Below are 6937 nucleotides of genomic sequence, written 5' to 3'. Positions count from 1 at the left end.
ATGGGATGGGGAGGGAGGTGGGAGGGGGGTTCAGGATGGGGAACACATGTACACCCATGGCGGATTCATGTCAATGTATGGCAAAACCAATACAATATTGTAAAGTAAAATAAATAAATAAATAAATAAATAAATCTGGGGGGAAAACAAAGAATACAGGGTAGGGCTTTCTTGCTGATCCAGTGGTTAAGACTCCACCTTGCGAGGGTCATGGACAAGATGGTTCCGCCGGTGCAGGTCTCTCTGCTCATCATGCTCGGCCGTTACTCCGCCCTGTTCCTCAGCATGGCCTACGGCGCCAAGCGCTACAATTACCTGAAACCCCGGGCAGAAGAGGAGAGGAGGCTCGCAGCCGAGGAGAAGAAGAAGCCGGATGAACAGAAGTGCATCGAGCATGAGCTGGCGGAGGCCCAAGAGGATACCATATTGAAGTGAGCCTGCCCTTCTCCGGAGCAGTGTGGATGAATAAAGTTTTCTGTGCTCTGTGAAAAAAAAAAAAAAAAAAAAAAAAAAACAAAGTATCCACCTTGCAGTGCAAGGGACACCAGTTCAGTCTCTGGCCTGGGAGGATCCCACATGTCTCAGGGCAACTGAACCCATGTGCCACAACTACTGAAGCCCATGAGCCCTAGAGCCTGTGCTCCACAAGAGAAGACACTGCAATGAGAAGTGCACACTGCAACTAGAGACTAACCCGGCTCACTGCAGTGACGAAGACCCTGCACAACCAAAAATAATTATTTTCTAAAAAAGAGAATACAGGGGGTAACCCTGGTGGTACAGTGGATAAGAATCTGCCTGCCAATGCAGGGGACATGGGTTCAGTCTCTGATCTGAGAAGATTCTACATGCCGCAGGGCAACTAAGCCTGTGTGCGACAATTACTGAAGCCCTAATGCTCTAGGGCCCGAGAGCCACAACTACTGAGCCTGAGTGCTACAACCACTGAAGCCTGTGCACCTAGAGCCCATGCTCCACGACAGGAGAAGCCACTGCAATGAGAAGCCCGAGCACCACAACAAAGAGTAGCCCCCACTCACCGCAACTAGAGAAAACCTTTCAGGCAGCAACAAAGACCCAAGGCAACTAATAAATAAATACATAAAAATCATTTTTTAAGTATAGGATAAATTTCAATATATTTAAATAATACAGGAGGCTGAGTTATGTTTTAATTACTGATAAACAACAAATATATTTCTGGTTAAGAATTTCCCGTGCAATATAGGAGACATACTAAAATATTGTTTGTTATTTCCTTAAAATTCAAATGTAAGCCAGGGTTCTGCATTTTATCTGCCAATGCAAGTTTATTTCCCATTGTTCAAGGATGAAGAAAAAAGGGTGAAGGGGGGTGTGTATGCTGCAGGAGAATCTATTGAGACTGGAATTATACCACAAATACTATATATATATACACAAATATGTATATACAAAATAAAGAGTATTATATTTAAATTCTACTTCATTTAACAGAAGAAAAAGAAGCAAAGGAGATGGAAAGAACTACTGAACTTCAGGAAAATGTTCTTGACCACATGAGGGACAAAAAGGCATTCATAAAATTCCCTTTTTCTTCTCCAGCCTGTTGTTACCTTGTCCCTGAGGCATAATGTTTCAGTGGGACCTGGTTCATTACCATGAGACTTCTTGTCCTGGCCAGTCATGATGTCTTAGTCCTCACTGGTCAGAAATCTGAGATCAGAACTAGGTAAGCAGAGTGAAGGATCAACTTAGAGAAACTCCCAGGCAGGGATAGAGAGGAGAGACCAAAGCATGTCTGGGAGCAGGACTTACAATGAGAAATAACAGGGCAGAACAGTGGCATCCTATGATTGTTAGCTTTAGGTGTGTTTTCAGTTATATTCTGCTGCTGCAGAAAAATGAAAATTGTTTTAATGTTAGCTTCTCAGGCAAAGGTGGCAAATTGGCAACTGCAGCCCAAGTCTATTCTGCAGACCTGTTTTAGATATCCAGCACACTTTTCGAGAAAATATATTTCAGTTATTTGCCAACATTTTAAAAATGGAAGGATTCATATAAACATTTTGAGGGACAACGCTGGTGGTCCAATGGTTGAGACTCTGCTCTTCTAATGCAGAGGGCTTGAGTTCGATCCCTGGTCAGGGAGCTAAGAGCCCACATGCCATGTGGCTTGGCCAAAAAATTGAAAAAAAAAAACTATTAAAATTTTTAAAATTTAGGGCCAATCTTGAAAAACTGGAAAATACGGCAGTCCTGGCCCAACATTCCTGCCCAGCAACACTGCGCTGGAAAACAGTGTTCTCCAATTTGCCAGTCACCATGCTCCTTGCTGTCATATTAATATTACCGGCCTGGCTTTGTCAGCATTTGAGTTTGTAACTCTGATCATTTAAAAACATGTTTTTTTATTATGCAAAAAGTCAAACATATGTAAAAGCAGAAACAATCTTAGGGTGAATCTCAACTACTCATCACTTGGCGTCAACAATTATTCATAGCCAGCATTGTTTCATCAACACCTTAATCAATGCTCCAACACATTTGCATCTGCCCTGGAATTATTTAAAGGCAAATCTAGACATCACATCATCTCATCTGTAAATATTTCAGTGTGTGTCTCTGAAAGAACCAGAATGTGTGATTCCTAATTGGGCCTCTTTCCATTATGCCACATATTCCACAGATAATACACCGAGGGGATGAGGATATATTGCAGAGTAACAGTAGTGAACATTTTCAAGGGCTGCTTCTGTGGCTAGACATTGTGCTATGTACTTGTGTACATTATGTCATTTATTCCTCTCTTCAATTCTATGACAAAGATATCACTATTACTCCTATCTTATAGTCTCCACACAGAAGTTCTCCCTCATATATATGCATACATATACCTATGCACATATTTATTTATATTATATATGTATGAGACATTTATGTGTTACTTATAAATTATCCATATATATATATTTAATTGCATACATAGACTAGAAGAAGTGATTCAGTTCTATTTTTTTTTCCTTTAGAAAATCATGTTCCCTGTGGCAATAGGAAATTTCCAGAAGCTGGAGTTTACATATACCACTTCCCACTCACAAAGACCCAAAGTTTGAAACTTATTCTCCAAACATGGAAAAGGTAGCAAAAACACACAATTTCAGAATGTCTAGGACAAAGATGTGCAAGTCCAGAAGCAGGTTTTAGAATGGCTGCCTCAACAATGTTTTTAAGTTTACTGACCTATATCCTGGCTTCATGCACACACATGCATCTTGCAAATTCCTTTTTGAGGGAAGAAAACCACAAATATCCAGTGTTTGAAGTTGTAGATGAAATGAAATACACCATGTTCCATTCATGCTTGCTTTTTGGGCAGTGGAGAGCAAAGCAGGATCTTAGTTCCCAGACCAAGGATTGAACCCGGCTGGCCCCCTGCAGTAGAAGCACAGAGTCTTAACCACCAGACCCCCAGGGAAATCCTCATGCTTACTTTCAAATATCTATCCCACAACTCTTCACCCCCACTACATTGTTCCATAATATCCAGATTGTGGCCTTGCTTTAGTAATGTCTTTCTCTCCACATTAAATTTCAAGGGACCCGGGACTTCCCTAGAAGTCCAGTGGTTAGGATTCCACGATTCCAATGCAGGGGGCATGGGTCTGATTCCTGGTCAGGGAACTAAAGATCCCATATAAATAAGTAAATTTCAGGGACCCCAAAACTCAGGATTTCAGATAAATGACATTTTTGTTTGTTGTATCACAGCATTGTAAATCAACTATACTTCAATAAAAATTTTTCAAAAAATAAAGAAAATGAGGACAATGATATCTGCTGGGAAAAATACTTTTGCAATTTTTTAAAAATCAAAATTAATTATTATGAACAAATTATCAAAATTTTAAATCAGGACAGGATCTGACCCTTCACTTGACAACTGGCCACATCTTACTCTCCTCACCCTGATCACTACCTTGGTTTGAATCAGACGCTGTTTACAAAAATTTAGCATCAAGCCAAAGTGTGGCCACTTGATTCATTTTAATGCTGTGTGAAAATATCTACCCTGGTGCCAGGAAGAATTGCCTCCACTCTAGTGCCCAAGGACAGTTTTTCATATAAAATGTATATAATTTATTTAAAATATTTTAAAATTCTTTTGAGGCTGACAAGATTTATTAAAGACATTCTCTTCCTGCAGCTCAATTCCAGAAAAATAAATGACCCAATCAAAAAATGGGCCAAAGAACTAAACACACATTTCTCCAAAGAAGACATACAGATGGCTAACAAACACATGAAAAGATGCTCAACATCACTCATTATCAGAGAAATGCAAATCAAAACCTCAATGAGGTACCATTACACGCCAGTTAGAATGGCTGCTATCCAAAAGTCCACAAGCAATAAATACTGGAGAGGGTGTGGAGAAAAGGGAACCCTCCTACACTGTTGGTGGGAATGTAAACTGATACAGCCACTATGGAAAACAGTGTGGAGATTCCTTAAAAAACTGGAAATAGAACTGCCATATGACCCAGCAATCCCACTGCTGGGCATACACACGGAGGAAACCAGATCTGAAAGAGACACGTGTACCCCAGTGTTCATCACAGCACCGTTTATAATAGGCAGGACATGGAAGCAACCTAGATGCCCATCAGCAGACGAATGGATAAGGAAGCTGTGGTACATATACACCATGGAATCTTACTCAGCCATTAAAAAGAATTCATTTGAATCAGTTCTAATGAGATGGATGAAACTGGAGCCCATTATACACAGTGAAGTAAGCCAGAAAGATGAACACCAATACAGTATACTAACGCATATATATGGAATTTAAAAAGATGGTAACGATAACTCTATATGCAAAACAGAAAAAGAGACACAGATGTACAGAACAGACTTTTGGACTCTGTGGGAGAAGGCGAGGGTGGGATGTTCTGAGAGAATAGCATTGAAACAAGTATACTATCAAGGGTGAAACAGATCACCAGCCCAGGTTGGATGCATGAGACAAGTGCTCGGGCCTGGTGCACTGGGAAGACCCAGAGGGATGGGATGGAGAGGGAGGTGGGAGGGGGGATCGGGATGGGGAACACATGTAAATCCATGGCTGATTCATGTCAATGTATGGCAAAAACCACCACAATATTGTAATTAGCCTCCAACGAATAAAAATAAATGGAAAAATAAATAAATAAAAATAAAGACATTCTCTTTAAAGCATTTCTTGGGAATTCCCTGGCGGTTAGGATTCCACATTCTCATTGCAGAGGGCCTAGGTTCAGTCCCTGGTGGGGGAACTAAGATCCCACAAGCTGGGCAGTGCGGCCCAAAAATGAAACAAATACGCACTTCTTATCAGTGGCCCTAAGACCCCCTAGTTGGCCTTTGGCTCAGAAAAGGACGAAAGAGGCCCTCGGAGAAAGAATGAGTCTTGGGCCCTGCCAGTGCTCCCCGGAAGGTGGGCGCCGTCTGAGTGGACCACTTACTTTGGAACTTGTCCAAGCGGGTTGTAAAACGCTCTTCCGCTCCTGTTGTCGGCAACGGAATATAAGTGGCGCAGTAGAGGGACTGCTGCCTGTTCCCAGGCTCCAGGGGCTTCAGCCCAGCGCCCTCAGGGTGCTCTTTGTCCGTGGGGCCAGGAGCCCCTGCACCGTTTGAGGCGGTTGCGGCTACTCTCAGATTCGGACTGTATTTCTGCTGTCTCTTCTTTCCTGCAGATCACTGGATTACAGGAGGCATTGCATCCGGAAAGGAGGAAGGGCACCTCGATCAGGGCACTGGATGCTAGGGTTCAAGGGCAGGCGCAGGCACGCGAGCCCTGAGCTGAGAGCAGCAGAGGCAGGAGCTCTGCGTCCTGTCCCCTCCCTGCCCTAGGGAAAGGTCGTTTCCTGGAGTTCTGAAAAGTGCAGGTCACCGTCCAGGCACTGACCGCGGACTTCTTCCCAGAGCTCCGGGACGCGCATCCGGTTTCATCTCGGCTGCTCTGGCTGGGAGTCCCCTGTGCTCAGGGCTGTGGATGGAGACTCCATGCTTAGTCCTCAGGCAATGCCTGGGCACGTCCAGAGGTGTAAGCAGAAGCCAAGTGGGGGGTCTCTTGGGGTGTTTGGTCTGTTGACAGAGTGTCGACCTCAGGTTCAGCCTCAGGCTTATATATTTATAAAGAATTTTATATTATTTTACACCATGCTCACCTGTTCACAGACTAGTATTGTTACATAAGCAAAAAGTAAACTCCTATCTTATTTGCATCTTATAAATTTTGAGGTCTATCTGTTATAGCAATTAGCCGACATTAAATGATGTAAACTTTTTTAAAAGAATTTTATTTTATATAATATAAATATAATTCATATGTAAATATTTACGTGAAAGTCGGTCAGTCATGTCTGACTCTTTGTGACCCCGTGGACTGTAGCCCTCCGGGCTCCTCCGTCCATGGAATTCTCCAGGCAGAATACTAGAGTGGGTTGCCATTCCCTTCTCCAGGGGATCTTCCCAACCCAGGGATCAAACCCAGGTCTCCTGCATTATAGGCAGATTCTTTACTGCCTGAGCCACCAGGGAAGCCCTAGTAATCCTAAAAGAGATAGCAACTAAATAGAAATGATTTGTTGGAGCCTGCTTGCTTTGAGTATTTGCAGTGATGCTGAAATCAAAGCCCTCATGCTACCTGGAGCTTTGAGAGCAGGATCTTGGGGTGGGGTTTGTCCAGCGCTCTGGGTGCTCAGATGTACTCTGCCAGAAACCAAATGCACCCCTTGAGAAAGTCCAAGTGCCCAGAGTTTTGGTGATGAATCCATGTCAGAGTACAAGTATAGACCCCTTCCCGGTGCTTAGTATCTCCAAGAATGCTTACACGGGGTCCTTCCCAATTAATACTGTAATAAGGAAAAATGAGCTAATATTGGGAAAGCATTTAGAACAATGCCTTGTGCATAGT

The 6937-nt window shown here is 42.9% G+C and overlaps 1 pseudogene; it reads left to right on the top strand.

The window, feature by feature from the left end:
- The first annotated feature begins 208 nt into the window (after positions 1 to 208).
- LOC110124439 (ATP synthase subunit e, mitochondrial pseudogene) lies at positions 209 to 518 on the top strand (annotated as a pseudogene).
- Positions 519 to 6937: the final 6419 nt, after the last annotated feature.

The sequence above is a fragment of the Odocoileus virginianus genome, unplaced genomic scaffold, assembly GCF_023699985.2.
Source record: "Odocoileus virginianus isolate 20LAN1187 ecotype Illinois unplaced genomic scaffold, Ovbor_1.2 Unplaced_Scaffold_20, whole genome shotgun sequence".
NCBI lineage: Eukaryota > Metazoa > Chordata > Mammalia > Artiodactyla > Cervidae > Odocoileus > Odocoileus virginianus.
The sequence above is the reverse complement of the archived record's forward strand: the minus strand, read 5'-3'. Positions and strand labels throughout refer to the sequence as shown.